Source organism: Oncorhynchus mykiss, chromosome 17 (assembly GCF_057628025.1).
Source record: "Oncorhynchus mykiss isolate SJ-2025 chromosome 17, ASM5762802v1, whole genome shotgun sequence".
In the NCBI taxonomy this organism is placed as follows: domain Eukaryota; kingdom Metazoa; phylum Chordata; class Actinopteri; order Salmoniformes; family Salmonidae; genus Oncorhynchus; species Oncorhynchus mykiss.
In genome coordinates this window covers 46,265,443-46,289,938 of record NC_143038.1, presented here as the reverse complement: position 1 = coordinate 46,289,938, position 24,496 = coordinate 46,265,443, and the positions used below count along the sequence as shown (strand labels likewise).

The 24,496-nt window shown below is 43.0% G+C and overlaps 1 long non-coding RNA gene across 1 annotated transcript; it reads right to left on the bottom strand.

Moving 5' to 3' along the window:
• Positions 1 to 9,328: 9,328 nt before the first annotated feature.
• Positions 9,329 to 24,082, bottom strand: LOC149976054 (uncharacterized). Its single transcript, XR_016487982.1, has 3 exons — positions 23,778 to 24,082; positions 23,348 to 23,409; positions 9,329 to 9,466 (listed from the first exon to the last, which is right to left on the bottom strand). It is a non-coding gene; the product is annotated as an uncharacterized LOC149976054 (long non-coding RNA).
• Between the last annotated feature and the right edge of the window lie 414 nt (positions 24,083 to 24,496).

Here is a 24,496-nt window from a genome sequence, read left to right as displayed (position 1 = left end):
ATGGAACTAATTGAGTTACAAAATAAACTGGATAATATATATAAATTAAAAGCAGAAGGAGCCTTTCACTCTAAAAATAACACTATCCATAAGTTAAACATTGATGGTGTTATTACAGATGACCAAAAATTAATCGCTAAATACTGCAGCAATTTTTACAGAAAATTGTATAGCTCTACGTACTGTCAGGAATCCACAGATATGTTTTTTAACTCACTGAATAATGTTCACTCTATCAGTGATATAGAATCTAAACAGTGTGATGAACCCATCAAAGTTGAAGAGATTATAGAGTCTATCAAACATCTAAAGAACAATAAATCACCAGGTGTTGATGGAATTACATCAGAATTGTACAAATTATTTTCTGAACAAGTATGTCCCTTCCTATTTGAAGTCTTTTTAGAGAGTATTAAAAACAATGTTCTCCCTCCTACAACGAGTCAGGGGTTAATAACACTGATACCTAAGCCTAAAAAAGAAGTGCTGCTCATCGATAACTGGCGTCCAATTTGTCTTCTTAATAATGACTATAAGATATTAGCCTCACTACTTGCAAAAATAATTAAAGAAGTCCTGGATGCAAACATTGATGAAACACAGTCTGGCTCCATGAGGAACAGACATATTTCTAACAATGTCAGACTAGTATTAGACGTACTTGACTACTCAGACCTAATAACTGAGGATAGCTTCATATTATTTTTAGATTTTTATAAAGCATTTGACACAGTAGAGCATCAGTTTCTCTTCCAATCCCTTGAGAGACTTGGCTTTGGGGATTTTTTCTGTAAGGCTATTAAGACTCTCTATGCAAATGGTAACAGCTCTATCAAATTGAAATATGGCACCTCACCTAGATTTGAGTTAAAGAGAGGAATTAGGCAAGGTTGTCCTATCTCTCCGTACCTGTTTTTATTAATCACCCAACTTCTTGCAAATTCTTTAAATAATAGTCCTGTACAAGGTATCTCCATAGCTGGTAAAGAAATTATTATAAGCCAGCTGGCTGACGATACTACACTTTTTCTGAAAGACGCTAACCAAATTCCCATATCGATCAATGTGATACAATCCTTTTCCAAAGCGTCTGGTCTATATCTTAACATTAAGAAATGTGAACTCATGGCTGTCAAAGATTCTGTGACACCTTCATATTATGGTATTCCAGTAAAAGAAGAACTTACATATTTAGGCACAACCATTACAAAGGATCAGAAGTCTAGAGGCTTACTAAATTTTAACCCTCTTATTAAAAAAAACCAGAAGAAACTAAATCAATGGCTACAGAGGGACCTATCTTTAAAAGGTAGAGTCCTAATAACCAAGGCTGGAGGTATCTCTAGACTAACATATGGTGCGCTATCTTTATATCTTGACCGTAAAATAAGCAAGGAGATAGACCAGATGCTTTTCAACTTTCTTTGGAGAAACCGTACCCATTAAATTAGGAAAACTGTTGTAATGAACACTTATGAGAATGGAGGACTGAATTTTCTGGATTTTACTACTTTAAATAATACTTTTAAGATCAATTGGATAAAACAATTTCTAAGAAGACCCACTTCTATCTGGAATTTTTATTCCTCATCATGTCTTCTCTACTTTTGGTGGCCTTAACTTCATGTTGTTTTGCAATTATAATATTGACAAAGTTCCAGTGAAACTTTCTGCTTTTCATCGGCAGGTTTTCTTGTCATGGTCCTTAATTTATAAACACAATTTTTCTCCACACAGATATTAGATATGGAATAATCGGGATATATTGTATAAAAATACCTCTCTGTTTTTAGAATATTGGTTCCGAAATAATATCCTATTGGTGAGCCAACTGGTAAATGCAGAGGGTCTTTTACTCAGTTATAAAGAATTCTTATCACTTTACAAGGTCCCTGTAACACCTAAAGATTTTGCAATTGTTTTAGATGCCATTCCCTCAGGTGTTGCTATGTTATTCAGGAACCTGTCAAGACCTGACCCTCAGAGCCTACCTTCTGTTGACCCTGTTGACTCATCAGTAGGAAAGATTTGTTTATCTTTTGGTCCATTCAACAACAGAGCGATACGAACCTTGTTTCAGCAGGATGTTCTATCTATACCTTATGTCATGCCTTATTGGAATGGATTTATTGAGAATATCTGTTGGGGAAAAGTTTGGATGTTGCCACACACATACCTACCTACTTGTTAACAAAATTAAGGAAGTTTCCTTTAAAATTATTCATAAATATTATCCTGCCAACCACTATATGAAGAAGTTTAAGGAAAACATCAACTCAAATTGCTCCTTTTGTAATGACCACCCAGAAACAGTTGTGCATCTTTTTTGGCATTGTATGCATGTAAGAAAACTGTGGCAAGACATCAGTAGGTTTATAATTGAACACATTTATGAAGATTTTACACTATTGTGGAGAGATGTACTGTTTGGATTCTTTACATACAATAGAAATAAGCGGAATCATTTGTATGTAATTAATTTCATTATTCTTTTGGCCAAATTTCATATACACAAATGTAAATTTACAAACAGAAAACCACATTTTCGTACCCTACAAAAAGAAATTGAACTGTATTTTAAGACGGTTAAATGCTCGACTAACAAAAAAGCTGTTAGAATTGTAAGTATATGCATGTCCCTTAAGGTCCTTGTGTAATTGTAATGTGATATTGTACCCGCCCTAAAAACCACCGCCCTAAAAAACAGATTCAAATTCGACACAAACCTTCAAATAGGTATGTAATGACACATTATATAAACTCTTTATAGTGTTTTATTTACATTTTACAGGCGATAAGGTGATAAATTGGATCGAGTGAAAAAAAGCAGTTTTCCCACATGTGATCTCTCCTTCTCACTATCAGGCATTAGTTTAGCTTCCCACCCGCCATTTTTAAAAAGACCCGACAGAGCTCATTGCCTTCTTGAATTATGCAGAAACGGGCAGCGTGGAGGTCATGCCATTTATTTTGTTGGAAAGGGGAGAAATTGTGCTTTACAATGGTATTAACATTACAGTTGATCTGGAAGTATTACGTTTTTGGGGCGCTAAAATTAGGTCAATTGTATGGACCAAGGCACTGTACAAAAGTGAGTGAGTTTACGTTATAGTTTTGGGAACAGAAAAATGTATTAAGGTCAGATGTTTCACCGATGAGAAAATGTGCAGAATGTCGGCCAAGGTTCACCTAGTTCTATTCTCTCCCACTACCAGCGACTGGACTTTCTCTCACTACCACATTTGGAGGTGAGAAAATGTTCAAAATGGATGCTTCTGCTTTATAGCCCCTTTGACATGTCTGAGTTACCCATTCTGTCTGTGGCTACATATGTCAGAGATCTTCTGTTGTTTATTTGGGTCGTCACTAGTTACCGCAAAGTCATAAGCCCCGCCTATTTCTAAAATGTATCTTCTTAAAATGTGACGTTAAAACCTAACCCTAAACTTAGATTTAGACCAAAAACTACATTTTTGTTTTCAACCATTTTTAAGATATAGCCACTTTGTGGCTGTGTTATCTAATGGGAAAAATATTTTTTTGTCCAAATAAATGAAACGTATGACATGGTTGTTGTGGATAGGACAAAATGGACATAAAATACCACTTCATAGGTTAGTTTACATGTCAATCAAATCCATTACGTTGCCCTATTGGATCATTTAAAAAAAATCCAGAATCCCTCCTTTTGGTCCGAATAATAAAAGCCTGTATAGGTCATTTTGTCAACAAGGCAGCATGATGCATCGTTCAGAAACATACATCTCTTTCCCATTAAGTAAATGTTTGAATTTTCTGGAATTCAGTGGGAAGGCATTTAAAGCAAAAGCAACTATTTTTGCCTGAGAACACAGAATCCTACAAGTTACTACACGTGCTTAATTACGTCACTTTTATTTTGAATGGGGCACCAGATTCACGCCCGGGACGTAGCCCGGTTTCCCGAATCGAATGCAATCAAGTGTGTCAGACAATGCAAAACGGCCGCGTGAGATTTATAAAACACCCTCATTGATTTGGTTTCAGATTCTACAGTCGTGGCCAAAAGTTTTGAGAATGACACAAATATACATTTTCACAAAGTCTGCTGCCTCAGTTTGTATGATGGTAATTTGCATCTACGCCAGAATGTTATGAAGAGTGATCAGATGACTTGCAATTAATTGCAAAGTCCCTACTTGCCAAGCAAATTAATTGAATCCCCCAAAAACATGTCCACTGCATTTCAGCCCGGCCACAAAAGGACCAGCTGACATCATGTCAATGATTCTCTCGTTAACACAGGTGTGAGTGTTAACGAGGACAAGGCTGGAGATCACTCTGTCATGCTGATTAAGTTCAAATAACAGACTGGAAGCTTCAAAAGGAGGGTGGTGCTTGGAATCATTGTTCTTCCTCTGTCAACCATGGTTACCTGCAAGGAAACACATGCCGTCATCATTGCTTTGCACAAAAAGCGCTTCACAGGCAAGGATATTGCTGCCAGTAAGATTGCACCTAAATCAGCCATTTATTACCAAGAACTTCAAGGAGAGTGGTTCAATTGTTGTGAAGAAGGCTTCAGGGTGCCCAAGAAATTCCAGCAAGCGCCAGGACCCTCTCCTAAAGTTGATTCAGCTGCGGGATCGGGGCACCACCAGTACAGAGCTTGCTCAGGAATGGCAGCAGGCAGGTGTGAGTGCATCTGCACGCACAGTGAGGCGAATACTTTTTGAGGATGGCCTGGTGTCAAGAAAGGTAGCAAAGAAGCCACTTCTCTCCAGGAAAAACAACAGGGACAGACTGATATTCTGCAAAAGGTACAGGGATTGGACTGCTGAGGACTGGGGTAAAGTCATTTTCTCTGATGAATCCCCTTTCTGATATTTTGGGGCATCCGGAAAAAAAGCTTGTCTGGAGAAGACAAGGTGAGCGCTACCATCAGTCCTGTGTCATGCCAACAGTAAAGCATCCTGAGACCATTCATGTGTGGGGTTGCTTCTCACCCAAGGGAGTGTGCTCACTCACAATTTTGCCTCAGAACACAGCTTTGAATAAAGAATGGTACCAACACATCCTCCGAGAGCAACTTCTCCCAAGCATCCAGGAACAGTTTGGTGACGAACAATGCCTTTTCCAGCATGATGGAGCACCTTACCATAAGGGAAAAGTGATAACTAAGTGGCTCAGGGAAACAAAACATCAATATTTTGGGTCCATGGCCAGGAAACTCCCCAGACCTTAATCCCATTGAGAACTTGTGGTCAATCCTCAAAGAGGCGGGTGGACAAAGAAAAACCCACAAATTCTGACATACTCCAAGCATTGATTATGCAAGAATGGGCTGCCATCAGTCAGGATGTGGCCCAGAAGTTAATTGACAGCATGCCAGTGCGGATTGCAGAGGTCTTGAAAAAGCAGGGTCAACACTGCAAATATTGACTCTTTGCATCAACTTCAGGTACTTGTCAACAAAAGCCTTTGACACTTATAAAATGCTTGTAATTATACTTAGACTGAAGCAGCAAACTTTGTGAAAATTAATATTTGTGTCATTCTCAAAACTTTTGGCCATGACTGTACAGACCAGGCCGGGTCATCACTAGTTACCACAAAAGCAAAGTCAAAAGGCCCGCCTACTCCACCAATCAGATGAAGGAGTGTGATCATGCATTTTCCCATTTGCGGGAAACGCCTCATTTTCGAAATGGCATATCTGGAGTTCAAGTTTTAGGACCAAATAGAGGTGGGGAGAGAGGTTGAGATGGCAGAAGAGTTGTTTATAAACTCAGCAAAAAAAGAAATGTCCTTTTTTCAGGACCCTGTCTTTCAAAGATTATTCATAAAAATCCAAATTACTTCACAGATCTTCATTGTAAGGGGTTTTAATGCTGTTTCCCATGCTTGTTCAATGAACCATAAACAATTAATGAACGTGCACATGTGGAATGGTCGTTAAGACACTAAAAGCTTACAGACAGTAGGCAATTAAGGTCACAGTTATGAAAATGTAGGACACTAAAGAGGCCTTTCTATTGTCTCCAAAAAACACCAAAAGATAGATGCCCAGGGTCCCTGCTCATCTGCATGAACGTGCCTTAGGCATGCTGCAAGGAGGCATGAGGACCACAAGTTTTGTCTCACCAGGGGTGATGGTCGGATTTGCGTTTATCGTCGAAGGAATGAGCATTACACCGAGGCCTGTACTCTGGACCGGGATCGATCTGGAGGTGGAGGGTCCATCATAGTCTGGGGTGGTGTGTCACAGCATCATCGAACTGAGCTTGTTTTCATTGCAGGCGTCTCAATGCTGTGTGTTACAGGGAAGACATCCTCCTCCCTCATGTGGTACCCTTCCTGCAGGCTCATCCTGACATGACCCTCCAGCATGACAATACCACCAGCCATACTGCTCATTCAGTGCGTGATTTCCTGCAAGACAGGAATGTCAGTGTTCTGACATGGCCAGCGAAGAACCTGGATCTCAATCCCATTGAGCACGTCTGGGACCTGTTGGAACAGAGGGTGAGGGCTAGGGCCATTCCCCTTCAGAAATGTCTGGGAACTTGCAGGTGCCTTGGTGGAAGAGTGGTGTAACATCTCACAGCAAGAACTGGCAAATCTGGTGCAGTCCATGTGGAGATGCACTGCAGTACTTAATGCAGTTGGTGGCCACACCAGACTGTTACTTTGGATTTTTGACACCCCCTCCCCCAGTTTATGTCTCAGTTGTTGAATCTTATGTTCATACAAATATTTACACATGTTAAGTTTGCTGAAAATTAACGCAGTTGACAGTGAGAGGACGTTTTGAGTTTAATTAGTGAGAAAGATCAGTAGACAACAGTGAAGTCCAAGAATGGATTGTTGGAACACCTATTGTCTGTCTTTAACCTGTTTTGGAGACTGGTTTTTCGTTATTTATCTTCCCTATTGAACATACTATTCTCCATCTTAAATATTATAATTTATTTAGATATTAGAGTACCTGAGGATGAATTAGAAACATCTTTTCACTTGTTTGGATGAACTTTCCCAGTAACTTTTTGGATTCGTTTGTAAGCATGTTGAACGAGTGGATTACTGAGATCATTGGCGCCAGCTAAATAGACTTTCTTGGATATAAAGAAGGACTTTATCGAACAAAACAACCATTCATTGTGTAGCTGGGACCCTTGGGATTGCAAACAGAGGAAGATCTTCAAAGGTTTAGTGATTTATTTAATCAATATTTGTGATTTTGTGATGCCTTGAAAAAGTATTTTGGTGTGGGGCGCTGTCCTCAGATGATCGCATGGTATGCTTTCACCGTAAAGCGGTTAGTGAATTGCACTCTGCAATTTCACCGGATGTTGTCGTAGGTGTCCCGCTAGCGGTTCAGGTGCCCAAAGAGGTATTTAAAAGACTATGAGTTTTACCTCCTTGTAAAAAGACCCTGTGGAGGTAATTTGAGACTGATATGTTGGTGAATAAGATCCATTAAAATGTTTTATCTGCTCTACCACGAACCACTCTGGTAAAGTTAAACACCTTCTCTCATACTCAGCCTTCCGAAAAAAGCTTCTCCCAACCAGGTTTGACACCTACTCCCGTTGCCTGCTGCACTGCTGCTTGGATCCCACCCGGAGATCTGTTCCTCATCTGCCCTTTCTCCCCATGTCTGTTACAGGTACCCCCGCCACACTCCCCCCACATCAGCTCTCCCGAGCTTTAGCTCGCTTCCAGCACACACGCACATACACGGCAGACTTTGGGCAAATCTGAATTTTATGTAAGCTAACTAACTTATGTGAGCCTACTCAGAAACATTTTAATTACCTAGGATATAGGCCTAGTATTAATTTATTTTATCTCAGACTTTACAGCATACTTGACTCAGAGAGAGCTACTCTCTCAAGTTATCTTGTTGGGGCGAGTGACTCTTTGAAATTACAATGGCTAGCAGACAATGTTTGTTCCCACACTTGCGAGACTGACTCTCTATTGGTTACACGGACTCTTGGCCTTCCATCCTATTCTAGCCACCTCTTGCCAGCTTTTTTATTCATGCTACTTGATGAAATTGTTGTACAATATGATCTTGTTGGACATCTGATGCACATTCAAATGCCATACAAAATCAACACTGCAGAGTTCCCCTCTGCCGTGCCCTGATTGTATTACTGCTGATGATATCTTGAAATGTGCATGTACACCCTAGCCCATCTACTGTTGCTAGCCCCAATTCTGACTTGTGCTCTGATATCTGTTTCACTGATTTCTGCTCTCGTAAAAGCCTTGGTTTTCTGCACGTTAACACTAGAAGCTTATTACATAAAATGTATCAATTGAAAGTGTGGATTCACAGCTCCAATCCAGATGTGTTGGTCATTACTGAGATGTGAGGTTCTTAGAGCTACCCCCCCTACTTTTTTCAATTTCCGCCTGAAGACATACCCAAATCTAACTGCCTGTAGCTCTGGCCCAGAAGCAAGGATATGCATATTCTTGGTACCATTTGAAAGAAAACACTCTGAAGTTTGTGTAAATGTGAATTGAATGTAGGAGAATATAACACAATAGATCTGGTTTAGATAATACAATGAAAAAAAACACACATTTTTTATTTTGATTGTTATTGTATCATCATCTTTAAAATGAACAAGATAAAACAAACATTCAGATAGGATGATGGGGACAATTTCAGTGAAAAATATAAGAGGGCAACAGTACTTGTGCAAAGTTTCCGAATGATAACTTCCAAAATGAGTGTGCTACATTACATTTATCATGAAGTCACCCAGGTGTCCCACACAAGTAACCCAAATGTACCCAAGTGGCCAAATTGGTGAAGGTATACATTTTGAAAAAAATAACCATATACAAAATGCCATAATGGTATTCTAACACCCCCCCCCCCCCCCCCCCCAAAAAAAAAAAAAAATAATGGAAAAAAAATATGAAGAAAAAAATATATACATTTACAAAATAACATGGGTAACTATTTACACACTTTCAATATTTGGAAGACCCTCAGTCCTCTATCAAATCAAATGTATTTATATAGCCCTTCATACATCAGCTAATATCTCAAAGTGCTGTACAGAAACCCAGCCTAAAACCCCAAACGGCAAGTAATGCAGGTGTAGAAGCACGGTGGCAAGGAAAAACTCCCTAGAAAGGCCAAAACCTAGGAAGAAACCTAGAGAGGAACCAGGCTATGAGTGGTGGCCAGTCCTCTTCTGGCTGTGCCGGTTGGAGATTATAACAGAACATGGCCGAGATTTTCAAACGTTCATAGATGACCAGCAGGGTCAAATAATAATAATCACAGTAGTTGTAGAGGATGCAACAGGACAGCACCTCTAGAGTAAATGTGAACAGTTTAGGGTTGCATAACTGCAGGCAGAACAGTTGAAACTGGAACAGCAGCATGGGCAGGTGGACTGGGGACAGCAAGGAGTCATCATGCCAGGTAGTCCTGACGCATGGTCCTATGGCTCAGGTCCTCCGAGAGAGAGAAAGAGAAAATTAGAGAGAGCATACTTAAATTCACACAGGACACCGGATAAGACAGAAGAAGTACTCCAGATATAACAAACTGACCCTAGCCCCCCGCCACAAACTACTGCAGCATAAATACTGGAGGCTGAGACAGGAGGGGTCAGGAGACACCGTGGCCCCATCCGATGAGACCCCCGGACATGGCCAAACAGGAAGGATATAACCCCACCCACTTTGCCAAAGCACAGCCCCCACACCACTAGAGGGATATCTTCAACCACCAACTTACCATCCTGAGACATGGCCGAGTATAGCCCACAAAGATCTCCGCCACGGCACAACCCAAGGGGGTGCGCCAACCCAGACAGGAAGATCACATCAGTGACTCAACCCACTCAAGTGACACACCCCTACTAGGGACGGCATGAAAGAGCACCAGTAAGCCAGTGACTCAGCCCCTGTAATAGGGTTAGAGGCAGAGAATCCCAGTGGTAAGAGGGGAACCGGCCAGGCAGAGACAGCAAGGGTGGTTCGTTGCTCCAGAGCCTTTCCGTTCACCTTCACACTCCTGGGCCAGACTACACTCAGTCATATAACCCACTGAAGAGATGAGTCTTCAGTAAAGACTTAAAGACTTGAAGGTTGCCTACATGGGTAGGCAGACCATTCCATAAAAATTGAGCTCTATAGGAGAAGGCCCTGCCTCCAGCTGTTTGCTTAGAAATGCTAGGGACAATTAGGAGGCCTGCGTCTTGTGACGTGTAGGTATGTACGGCAGGACCAAATCAGAGAGATAGGCAGGAGCAAGTCCATGTAATGCTTTGTAGGTTAGCAGTAAAACCTTGAAATCAGCCCTTGCCTTGACATGAAGCCAGTGTAGGGAGGCTAGCACTGGAGTAATATGATCAAATCTTTTGGTTCTAGTCTGGATTCTAGCAGCCGTATTTAGCACTAACTGAAGTTTATTTTGTGCTTTATCCGGGTAGCCGGAAAGTAGAGCATTGCAGCAGTCTAACCTAGAAGTAACAAAAGCATGGATACATTTTTCTGCATCATTTTTGGACTGAAAGTTTCTGATTTTTGCAATGTTACGTAGATGGAAAAAAGCTGTCCTTGAAACAGTCTTGATATGTTCGTCAAAAGAGAGATCAGGGTCTAGAGTAACGTCGAGGTCCTTCACAGTTTTATTTGAGACGACTGTACAACCATTAAGATTAATTGTCAGATTCAACAGAAGATCTCTTTGTTTCTTGGGACCGAGAACAAGCATCTCTGGTTTGTCTGAGTTTAAAAGTAGAAAGTTTGCAGCCATCCACTTCCTTATGTCTGAAACACAGGCTTCTGGCGAGGGCAATTTTGGGGCTTCACCATGTTTCATTGAAATATACAGCTGTATGTCATGCGCATAGCAGTGAAAGTTAACATGATGTTTTCGAATGACATCCCCAAGAGGTAAAATATGCAGTGAAAACAATAGTGGTCCTAAATGGAACCTTGAGGAACACCAAAATGTACAGTTGATTTGTCAGAGGACAAGCCATTCACAGAGACAAACTGATATCTTTCCCACAGATAAGATCTAAACCAGGCCAGAACTTGTCCGTGTAGATCAATTTGGGTTTCCAATCTCTCCAAAAGAATGTGGTGATCGATGGTATCAAAAGCAGCACTAAGGTCTAGGAGCATGAGGACAGTTGCAGAGCCTCGGTCTGATGCCATTAAAAGGTCATTTACCACCTTCACAAGTGCAGTCTCAGTGCTATGATCTAAAACCAGACTGAAGCATTTCGTATACATTGTTTGTCTTCAGGAAGGCAGTGAGTTGCCAACAGCCTTTTCTAAAAATGTTGAGAGGAATGGAAGATTCGATATAGGCCGATAGTTTTTTTATATTTTCCAGGGTCAAGGTTTGGCTTTTTCAAGAGAGGCTTTATTACTGCCACTTTTAGTGAGTTTGTACCCATCCGGTGGATAGAGAGACGTTTATTATGTTCAACATAGGAGGGCCAAGCACAGGAAGCAGCTCTTTCCGTAGTTTAGTTGGAATAGGGTCCAGTATGCAGCTTGAAGGTTTAGAGGCCATGATTATTTTCATCATTGTGTCAAGGGATATAGTACTAAAACACTTGAGTGTCTCTCTTGATCCTAGGTCCTGGCAGAGTTGTGCAGACTCAGGACAACTGAGCTTTGAAGGAATATGCCGATTTAAAGAGGAGTCTGTACTCCTTCCAGTTTGGTGTGGCGCCATTTCCGTTCCAATATTCTGGAAGCTTGTTTCAGAGCTCTGGTTGTTTCTGTATACCAGGGAGCTAGTTTCTTATGAGAAATGTTTTTCGTTTTTAGGGGTGCAACTGCATCTAGGGTATTGCGCAAGGTTAAATTGAGTTCCTCAGTTAGGTGGTTAACTGATTTTTGTCCTCTGACGTCCTTGGGTAGGCAGAGGGAGTCTGGAAGGGCATGAAGGAATCTTTGTGTTGTCTGTGAATTTATAGCACAACTTTTGATGCTCCTTGGTTGGGGTCTGAGCAGATTATTTGTTGCAATTGCAAACGTAATAAAATGGTGGTCCGATAGTCCAGGATTATGAGGAAAAACATTAAGATCCACAACATTTATTCCATGGGACAAAACTATGTCCAGAGTATGACTGTGACAGTGAGTAGGTCCAGAGACATGTTGGACAAAACCCACTGAGTCGATGATGGCTCCGAAAGCCTTTTGGAGTGGGTCTGTGGACTTTTCCATGTGAATATTAAAGTCTGTAATATTATCTGCTATGACTACAAGGACCGATAGGAATTCAGGGAACTCAATGAGGAACGCTGCATATGGCCCAGGAGGCCTGTAAACAGTAGCTATAAAAGTGATTGAGTAGGCTGCATAATTTCATGACTAGAAACTCAAAAGTCGAAAACGTCATTTTTTTTGTCAATTGAAATTTGCTATGTTAGCAACACCTCCGCCTTTGCCTGGAACCAAAAAGGTTTCTTCAAAGGGTTCTCCTATGGGGACAGTCGAATAGCCCTTTTAGGTTCTAGATAGCACCTTTTTCTTTTCTAAGAGTGCATGATGATATCATGACTTGAACTGAGATCATGACATGAACAGCCAACAACATAGGAGTTCCCTCAGCTGCAAGGTTCTTACTGGTCCTGAGGGAATGGTATTGCCAGTGGGGCTGGGCGCCCAACCGGAGTGTGGTCAATCGAAAGAGATCAATATAGGGAAAAGGCCATTACATTTAAGTCATTCAGCAGGCGCTCTCATCCAGAGTGACTTAAAGGAGCATTTAGGGTTAAGTGCCTTGCTCAAGGTTACAGACAGATTTTTCACTTAGTCGGCTCGGGGATTCAAACCAGTGACCTTTCAGTTACTGGCCCAATGCTCTTAGGGGCCGATTCCGACCCAAGTTAAGCATGCATAAATGGAACGTAATTCTCTTTTTTTCTCCATGCGTACTGTTAGGTTCTTATTTTTCAAAGTAAATCACTCACGGACACTAGAGAAGCTTTAACCAAGTTTAATCATTCCCCAAAAGGTTCTGTACAGCTGTAAACAGACAGCAAACGATTTCAGACATCACAGTTTATATGCATCCTACTTAATACACTCCCCTTTCTCTCCAATCCTTACATTTTATGGCTCTCCACAGGAAAGAAGGTAACCAGATACCAACTCTGATTACTCCCTTAAGGGGAACTGACCTCACCCCTCACCTCCTGACCTCCAACCCTCCTTCACTTAATCCACAGATATCCATCTGTCTTCCCTATATCAACACATCGCTCTCCTCTCCTCCATCAAACATATTCCAAAACCTTCTGGCTTTTTACAAACTCTTTCTATTCAAGGCTTTGTCTCTATCATTGATTTAATATCTCAATGTTCAAAGTTTAGCCGATTCCAACAGTACTCTGACCTTGAATTTAATAAGCATGAGAATAGCATTCTATTCACCCGCTATGCGTTTGGGGTGGAGATAGAATAAATGAAGATGTGGCGGAGATGTCTGCAGATAAGCATATTCTGACCTTGATTTAATTCCTTAAATAATGCCACCATCTTGACGCACAAGGAAACCATTAATCAGTGGTGTACATCAGTGGTGTACTTAAGTAAAAATATTTTAAAGTACTACTTAAGTAGTTTTTTTGGGTATCTGTAATTCACTTTACTATTTATATTTACTTTTACTTCACTACAAGCCTAAAGAAATGTTTTTCCCTGACACCCAAAAGTACTCATTACATTTTGAATGCTGGACAGGAAAATGGTCCAATTCCCACACTTATCAAGTGAAAATCCCCAGTCATCTCTACTACCTCTGATCTGGTGAACTCACTAAACACAAATCATTAGTTTGTAAATTGTTGGAGTGTGCCCCTGACTATCTGTAAAAAAATATATCTATATATTTTTTTTAAACAAATGGTGCTGTCTGGTTTTCTTAATATAAGGAATTTGCTTTTACTTTACATTTTTTTCAATTACATTTACTTTTTATACTTAAGTATATTTAAAACCAAATACTTTTAGACTTTTACTCAAGTAATATTTTACTGGGTGACTTGCCATTTTCTATTACGGTATCTTGACTTTTACTCAAGTTTGACAACTGGGTCCTTTTCCACCAATGCCATTAATAAGGTCTAGGGAACCTACCAGTTGCAAGTTGGAAAAAGCATCTACTTAATTTTTTCCCAATAGAAAAAACACCATTCTCCATGCACTGTAAATTAGAACTTGATAAGAGCTAGGTAAATGAGTAATCCATTTGGATAAGTGAATTGTACATATGAATGACACTTGTTTTAGATAATTTGACCTTATAATCGCCGGAGACAAATGTGAAACCAGTCATCCGGCAGCAAACTGAATAATAACATATACACTTCCCCACAGTAAAGTCAATGAAATGCTGTGCCATTATGCAGAATTGAAATTGTACAGCCTTTTAACTTGCAGGGATGGGCACTCTCGAATGTCTTAATTATAGGCTCGCCCGACTTTCTCTGTCTCCTATTTCTATCATGTTAAATATTAGCCACACAGGAGGTTGGTTGCACCTTAATTAGGGAGGACGGACTTGTGGTAATGGCTGGAGCGAAATGAGTAGAATAGTATCAAATACATCAAACACATAGTCTGATGCCATTCAGTTCCGTTCCAGCCATTAATATGAGCCGTCCTCCCCTCAGCAGCCTACACTGATTAGCCACTATCAGTATCGACCGTCAGTAGGCTAATAACCACACATATTCAACTGCTAATTTACTGTTAGTTCCTTCAGTTGGTATAGCCTACATTGTTATTCCATTTAATTACATTGTTTCATTTACTTTCATTTACTACATCTGTAAACGCCGTCATGGCAGCGTGGTTGTTGCTGAGGATCATTAGTAGCAGTTGATGATAAACATTGTTGTGGAGCGGAGTGCAGACCTAGCCGTAACAGTTTGAACCAGACGCATGGCGCTGTATTTGGAACTGAATGTGGCAATTTTCTGAATGAGTCAAACCACCCTTTTTTTCTTTTGAGCGTAAAGACTCTCCAAACCTGTTTTTTTATGCTTCATAAATACTTTCCTAAACCTAAATAATATACAAGATCAGAGTATTTTTAATTCTACCAATTGGTGCTGAAACAGAGACAAATATGCATATCTTTAGATGGCTTTTTTTAATTGATCTGAACCCGTTCTCTTGCTTTATTCTAGTCTGTCGACAAAATTCAAACTAAGAAGTACGAAAACACTATTGAATGAAAACTCCACAAAAAAAATCTGTTGGCCAGCAAGTGGGAGGGTTTTCAGCGGTGGAATGAAATATATTCAGAGTGCCCAAGGTAGAATTATGCGATTGAATAAGGTAAGTCTGAATACCAAATACTGAGAAGTATGTTGGAAAGATGTATGAAAGGCATACATTTTAAAGCCGTAAGGGGGCCATGAACTACGAACCACCTGCCGCCCCCAGAAGAGGGTCAGCACTAAGCAACTACTCAGCCCTCATAAATCACATGATGCCCTGCCCTGGCAACCTACAGAAGTTCAACCAACCTGGTCTTATAGACTAGACATAACATATTAAATGTAAATCCGGGTACACTCAAATTAATATGATATGTCATGTTTTGGCATGGTTACATAAGACAGAAGGTTACTTAAGATAAAAACAAAAGTAGGGTGGTTGGTTGGCATGTAATGCAAATGTCTACCAACCCAAAGTTTGCGAATCTTATCACAGACAACTTCAGCATTTTAGCTAATTAGCAACTACTTACTACTTTTTAGATACTTTGCTAGGGAACCTACCAGTTCCAAGTAGGTAAAAAAAACATGTATGTATATAAAACACAACATGTCAAGTGTTTTCATGAGCTGAAATAAAAGATCCCAGAAATGTTCCATATGCACAAAAAGCTTTTTTCTCTCAAATGTTGTGCACAAATTTCTTTACATCCCTGCTAGTGAGTATTCTCCTTTGCCAAGATAATCCATCTCCCTGACAGGTGTGGCATATCAAGAAGCTGATTAAACCGCATTAAACAGATGCACCTTGTGCCACTCCTAAATGTGCAGTTTTGACACACAACACAATGCCACAGATGTCTCATGTTTTGAGGATGTGTGCAATTGGCATGTTGACTGCAGAAATGTCCACTACAGCTGTTGCCAAAGAATTGAAGGTTAATTTCTCTACCATAATCCGCCTCTAACATACTTTTAGAGAATTTGACAGTACGTCCAACCGGCCTCACAACAGCAGACCACGTGTAATCACTACAGACCAGGACCTCCACACCTGGCTTCTTCATCTGCTGGATCGTCTGAGACCAGCCACCCGGACAGCTGATTAAATTGTGGGTTTGCACAACCGAAGAACTTCTGCACAAACTTTCAGAAACCGTCTCAGGAAAGCTCATCTGCGTGCTCGTCGCCCTCACTAGGGTAGTAAGCAACTTCAGTGGGTACCGACTTCAATGGCCACTGGCACGCTGCAGAAGTGTGCTCTTCACGGATGAAACCCGGTTTCAACTGTACCGGACAAATGGCGTTGTGTGGGCGAGGGGTTTACTGATGTCAACGTTGTGAACAGAGTGCCCAATGGCGGCGGTGGGATATGGTATGGGCAAGCATATGCTACGGACAACAAACACAATTGCATTTTATCAATGGCAATTTGAATGCTCAGAGATACCGTGACGAGATCCTGAGGCCCATTGTCTTGCCATTCATCAGCCGCCATCACCTAATGTTTTAGTATGATAATGCACAGCCCCATGTCACAAGGATCTGTACACAGTTCCTGGAAGTTGAAAATGTCCCAGTTCTTCCATGGCCTGCATACTCACCAGACATGTGACCCATTGAGCATGTTTAGGATGCTATGGATCAATGTAACGACAACGTGTTCCAGTTCCCGCCAATATCCAGCACATTTGCACAGCCATTGAAGAGGAGTGGGACAACATTCCACAGGCCACAATCAACAGCCTGATCAACTCTTTGAGAAGGAGATGTGTTGTGCTGCATGAGACAAGTAGTGGTCACACCAGATACTGACTGGTTTTCTGATCCACGCCACACATTTTTTTTAAGGTATCTCTGACCAACAGATATATACTGTATATATATATATAGATAGATACAGTGCCTTGCGAAAGTATTCGGCCCCCTTGAACTTTGCGACCTTTTGCCACATTTCAGGCTTCAAACATAAAGATATAAAACTCTATCTTTTTGTGAAGAATCAACAACAAGTGGGACACAATCATGAAGTTGAACGACATTTATTGGATATATCAAACATTTTTAACAAATCAAAAACTGAAAAATTGGGCGTGCAAAATTATTCAGCCCCCTTAAGTTAATACTTTGTAGCGCCACCTTTTGCTGCGATTACAGCTGTAAGTCGCTTGGGGTATGTCTCTATCAGTTTTGCACATCGAGAGACTGAAATGTTTTCCCATTCCTCCTTGCAAAACTGCTCGAGCTCAGTGAGGTTGGATGGAGAGCATTTGTGTCATGCGTAGATGTAATAGGTGGCAGGGAAGTCAAGCGCAGGAGAGTCAAATTGAGTGTAAAATGGAGTCTTTTAATAAAGTCCACGGGGTATGCTCCATAACACTAAATGTACATAAACATGGGTACAAAGGACCCGACGCACACCTATACAACAATCACACTACACTGACAATAAAACAATCTCTGACAAAGACATGAGGGGAAACAGAGGGTTAAATACACAACAGGTAATGAATGGGATTGAAAACAGGTGTATGGGAAGACAAGACAAAACCAATGGAAAATGAAAAAAGGATCAATGATGGCTAGAAGACCGGTGACGTCGAACGCCGAGCACCGCCCGAACAAGGAGAGGCAACGACTTCGGCAGCAGTCGTGACAGTACCCCCCCCCTGACGCGCGGCTCCAGCTGCGCGTCGACACCGGCCTCGGGGACGACCCGGAAGGCGAGGTGCAGGGCGATCCGGATGGAGACGGTGGAATTCTGATAACATGGAAGGATCTAACACGTCCTCCACCGGAACCCAGCATCTCTCCTCCGGCCCGTACCCCTCCCAGTCCACGAGGTACTGAAGGCCCCTCGCCCGACGTCTCGAATCCAAAATGGATCGAACAGAGTACGCCGGAACCCCCTCGATGTCTAGAGGAGGCGGAGGAACATTACGCACTTCAGCCTCCTGGAGCGGGCCAGCCACCATCGGCCTGAGGAGAGACACATGGAACGAGGGGTTAATACGGTAATGAGTGGGTAGTTGTAACCTATAACATACCTCGTTCACTCTCCTCAGGACTTTAAACGGCCCCACAAACCGCGGACCCAGCTTCCGGCAGAGAAGGCGAAGGGGCAGGTTTCGGGTCGAGAGCCAGACCCTGTCCCCTGGTGCGAACACTGGGGCCTCACTGCGGCGACGGTCTGCGCCAATTTTCTGGCGCCTTATGGCACGCTGAAGGTGGACGTGGGCTGCCTCCCAGGTCTCCTCAGCGTGCCGAAACCAATTGTCCACCGCAGGGGCCTCGGTCTGGCTCTGATGCCAAGGAGCCAGAACCGGCTGATACCCTAATACACATTGAAAGGGAGTAAGGTTAGTGGAGGAGTGACGTAGCGAGTTCTGAGCCATCTCTGCCCAGGGCACGAACTTCGCCCACTCCCCCGGCCGATCCTGGCAATAAGACCGCAGAAACCTACCCACATCCTGGTTAACTCTCTCCACCTGCCCATTACTCTCGGGGTGAAAACCTGAGGTAAGACTAACCGAGATCCCCAGACGCTCCATGAACGCCTTCCAGACCCTTGATGTGAACTGGGGACCCCGATCAGACACTATATCCTCAGGCACCCCATAGTGCCGGAAAACGTGTGTAAACAGGGCCTCTGCAGTTTGTAAGGCCGTAGGGAGACCGGGCAAAGGGAGGAGACGACAGGACTTAGAAAACCGATCCACAACGACCAGGATCGTGGTGTAACCCTGTGAAGGTGGAAGATCGGTCAAAAAATCCACCGACAGGTGTGACCACGGCCGTTGAGGAACGGGTAGAGGTTGTAGCTTACCTCTGGGCAGGTGTCTAGGAGCCTTGCACTGGGCGCACACCGAGCAGGAAGAAACATAAATCCTCACGTCCTTAGCTAAAGTGGGCCACCAGTATCTCCCGTCAAGACAGCGCATCGTCCGACCTATCCCAGGATGACCAGAGGAGGGTGACGTGTGAGCCCAATATATCAATCGGTCGCGTACAGCAGACGGAACGTACAGACGACCAGCTGGACACTCAGGGGGAGAAGGCTCTGCACGTGACGCCCGCTCAATGTCCGCGTCCAGCTCCCACACTACTGGCGCCACCAAACACGAAGCTGGGAGTATGGGAGTGGGATCCATGGACCGCTCCTCTGTGTCATACAGCCGAGACAATGCGTCTGCCTTAACGTTCTGGGAGCCTGGTCTGTAAGAAAGAGTAAACACAAAACGAGTGAAAAACATGGCCCACCTTGCCTGGCGAGGATTCAATCTCTTAGCCTGCCGGATATACTCCAGATTGCGGTGGTCAGTCCAGATGAGAAAAGGGTGTTTAGCCCCCTCAAGCCAATGCCTCCACACCTTCAAAGCTTCTACGACAGCTAACAACTCCCGGTTCCCCACATCATAGTTTCGCTCCGCCGGGCTGAGCTTCTTAGAAAAGAAAGCACAGGGGCGAAGCTTCAGTGGCGTACCCGAACGCTGAGAGAGCACTGCTCCTATCCCAGCTTCGGATGCGTCCACCTCCACTATGAATGGCAAAGAGGGATCCGGATGAGCCAGCACAGGCGCAGAAGTAAACAGAGTCTTCAGGTGCTCAAAAGCCCTGTTCGCCTCAGCCGACCACTGCAGGCGCACCGGGCCCCCCTTTAGCAGTGAGGTAATGGGAGCTGCCACCTGACCAAAACCCCGGATAAACCTCCGGTAGTAATTGGAAAACCCCAAAAAACGCTGCAACTCCTTTACCGTGGTTGGAGTCGGCCAATTACGCACGGCTGTAATGCGGTCGCTCTCCATCTCCACTCCTGAAGTGGAAATCCGATGCCCTAGGAAGGAGATGGATTGTTGGAAAAACAAGCATTTCTCAGACTTGACATATAGATCATGCTCCAACAGGCGACCAAGCACCCTGCGCACCAGGGACACATGCTCGGCGCGTGTAGCAGAGTATATCAGAATATCATCGATATACACCACTACACCCTGCCCGTGCAGGTCCCTGAAGATCTCATCTACAAATGATTGGAAAACTGATGGAGCATTCATCAACCCATATGGCATGACCAGGTACTCATAATGACCTGAGGTGGTGCTAAATGCCGTCTTCCACTCATCACCCTTCTTAATACGCACCAGATTGTACGCACTCCTAAGATCCAATTTTGTGAAAAAACGTGCCCCGTGCATTAACTCAATAATCGTATTGATCAGAGGTAGCGGGTAACTATATTTCACTGTGATTTTATTAAGACCTCGATAATCAACGCACGGGCGTAAACCGCCATCCTTTTTTTTCACAAAAAAGAAACTCGAAGAGACGGGTGAAATGGATGGCTGAATGAACCCCTGATGCAGGGATTCAGAGATATATGTCTCCATAGCCTCCGTCTCCGCTTGCGACAGGGGATACACGTGACTCTTGGGATATGCAGCGTCTACCAGGAGATCTATCGCACAATCCCCCAGTCGATGGGGTGGTAATTGAGTCGCCTTCTTTTTACAGAAGGCGAGAGCCAAATCGGCATATTCGGGGGGAATGCGCACGGTGGAGACCTGGTCTGGACTTTCCACCGTAGTAGCACCAACGGAAACCCCTAAACACCTACCTGAGCATTCTCGCGACCACCCTGTTAGAGCCCTCTGTGGCCAAGAAACAGTGGGGTTATGACAAACTAACCAGGGTAGGCCTAGCACCACAGAATACGCAGGAGAATCAATAAGGAAAAGACTAATCTTCTCCTTGTGACCCTCCTGCGTTATCATACACAAAGGTGCGGTTACCTCCCTGATAAACCCTGACCCTAATGGTCGACTATCTAAGGCATGAATAGGGAAAGGCATATCCACAGGAACAATAGGGATCCCTAAACTATGAGCTAGACTTTTATTAATGAAATTCCCAGCCGCACCCGAATCTACTAGCGCCTTATACTGGGAATGCAGTGAAAAGTCAGGAAAAGAGACAGAGACAAACATTAGTGCAGCAGAGGGCTCTGGATGAGAATGGTGCCTACTCACCTGGGGTGACGCCAGAATGCCCTGCCTGCCCTCTCTATTCCCAGAGGAACCAACCCGGCACCGACCAGCAGTGTGCTCTCTGCGACCTTGAATGGTGCTCGAGCGGGAACCCCCTCCGGTCTCCCTGCGCACCATCCCTCCCAATTCCATAGGTTCGGGAGAGAGGGTGCGGGAGGATGGAACAACCAGACCCCGATCTAGACGTCCACGAGTAGCCAGCATGTTGTCCAGCCTGATGGACATGTCCACCAGCTGGTCGAAGGTGAGGGTGGTGTCTCTACAGGCCAGCTCCCGACGGACGTCCTCGCGTAGACTACAACGGTAATGGTCGATCAGGGCCCTGTCGCTCCATCCAGCGCCGGCAGCCAAGGTCCTAAACTCCAAAGCAAAATCCTGTGCACTCCTCGTCTCCTGCCTCAGATGATAGAGAAGCTCACCCGCTGCTTTGCCTTCAGGTGGGTGATCGAATACTATCCGGAATTGGCGGGTGAACTCCTCAAAATGGTCCAGCGCCGCATCCTCCCTACTACACACAGCGCTGGCCCATTCCAGGGCTTTCCCGGTGAGGCATGAGACGAGGGCGTAACTCTTCTCACGGTCAGATGGTACTGGGGAGGCCGTGGCTAGATACAAGTTCAGTTTAAGGAGGAAACCCTGGCAGCCGGCAGTATCTCCGTTGTATCCCGTAGGTAGGGATAAATGGATCCTCGATTCCGGAGAGAAAAAATCGTTCACGGGAGATTCCGGTTGTGGTGGCGCTGGAGAAACTCCCTGTCTCTCCCAGCGATCCATTTTCATGGCAATGTGATCCATGACGGAGCTGATAACGTCAAGCTCCCTAGCTTGTTCCTGAACGCGTTCCTCCAGCTCCATGGGCATAGTGTCCTCTCCTGCTGACTTCATATATTGGTCAGAGATTCTGTCATGCGTAGATGTAATAGGTGGCAGGGAAGTCAAGCGCAGGAGAGTCAAATTGAGTGTAAAATGGAGTCTTTTAATAAAGTCCACGGGGTATGCTCCATAACACTAAATGTACATAAACATGGGTACAAAGGACCCGACGCACACCTATACAACAATCACACTACACTGACAATAAAACAATCTCTGACAAAGACATGAGGGGAAACAGAGGGTTAAATACACAACAGGTAATGAATGGGATTGAAAACAGGTGTATGGGAAGACAAGACAAAACCAATGGAAAATGAAAAAAGGATCAATGATGGCTAGAAGACCGGTGACGTCGAACGCCGAGCACCGCCCGAACAAGGAGAGGCAACGACTTCGGCAGCAGTCGTGACAATTTGTGAACAGCAGTTTTCAGTTTTTTCCACAGATTCTCGATTGGATTCAGGTCTGGACTTTGACTTGGCCATTCTAACACCTGGATATGTTTATTTTTGAACCATTCCATTGTAGATTTTGCTTTATGTTTTGGATCATTGTCTTGTTGGAAGACAAATCTCCGTCCCAGTCTCAGGTCTTTTGCAGACTCCATCAGGTTTTCTTCCAGAATGGTCCTGTATTTGGCTCCATCCATCTTCCCATCAATTTTAACCATCTTCCCTGTCCCTGCTGAAGAAAAGCAGGCCCAAACCATGATGCTGCCACCACCATGTTTGACAGTGGGGATGGTGTGTTCAAGGTGATGAGCTGTGTTGCTTTTACGCCAAACATAACGTTTTGCATTGTTGCCAAAAAGTTCAATTTTGGTTTCATCTGACCAGAGCACCTTCTTCCACATGTTTGGTGTGTCTCCCAGGTGGCTTGTTACAAACTTTAACCAACACTTTTTATGGATATCTTTAACCTTTCTGATCTCCCCATCCCGGATCCGGGTTCGTGAATACAGACTCAAGCTCATTACCATAACGCAACGTTAACTATTCATGAAAATCGCAAATGAAATGAAATAAATATGCCATCTCTCAAGCTTAGCCTTTTGTTAACAACACTGTCATCTCAGATTTTCAAAATATGCTTCTCAACCATTGCAAAACAAGCATTTGTGTAACAGTATTGATGGCTAACGTAGCATTTAGCATTAGCATTCAGCTGGCAACATTTACACAAAAAAACAGAAAAGCATTCAAAAAAATCATTTACCTTTGAAGAACTTCAGATGTTTTCAATGAGGAGACTCTCAGATAGCAAATGTTCAGTTTTTCCTGAAAGATTATTTGTTTAGGACAAATCGCTCCGTTTTCTGCGTCACGTTTAGCTATGAAAAAACCCCTGTATCCAGGATTGTGTAAATCTATCAGCAAGCTCATTAGCATAACACAACGTTAACTATTTATGAAAATCGCAAATGAAATGAAATAAATATGCCATCTCTCAAGCTTAGCCTTTTGTAAACAACACTGTCATCTCAGATTTTCAAAATATGCTTCTCAACCATAGGAAAACAATCATTTGTGTAAAAGTAGCTAGCTAGAGTTAGCATTTTGCGTTAGCATTTAGCGTTAGCATTAGCGTTAGCATCCAGCACGCAACATTAACAAAAACATAAAAGCCTTCAAATAAAATCATTTACCTTTGAAGAACTTCTGATGTTTTCAATGAGGATACTCTCAGTTAGATAGCAGATGCTCAGTTTTTCCAAAAAGATTCCTTGTGTATTAGAAATAGCTCCGTTTTATACATCACATTTGGCTACCAAAAAAAATCCATAAATTCAGTCCTCAAAACGCAAACTTTTTTCCAAATTAACTCCATAATATCGACTGAAAACATGGCAAACGTTTTTTAGAATCAAGCCTCAAGGTGTTTTTCACATATCTCTTCATTGATACATCGTTCTTGGACACATGCTTTCTCTCCTGAATCCCAGGAGAAAATGACCGCACCTGAAGATTACGCACAAATTTAGACAAAGGACACCGGGCGGACCTCTGGAAAATGTAGTCTCTTATGGCCAATCTTCCAATGATATGCCTACAAATACGTCACAATGCTGCTAAGACCTTGGGCGAACGACAGAAAGTGTAGGCTCATTCCTTGCGCAATCACAGCCATATAAGGAGAGAATGGAAATTCTGCTAATTCCTGGGTGATGCATCATCTTGGTTTCGCCTGTAGAATGAGTTCTGGGGCACTTAGACAAAATCTTTGCAGATTCTGAAACTTCAGAGTGTTTTCTTTCCAAAACTGTCAAGAATATGCATAGTCGAGCATCTTTTCGTGACAAAATATCGCGCTTAAAACGGGAACGTTTTTTATCCAAAAATGAAATAGCGCCCCTAGAGCTCGAAG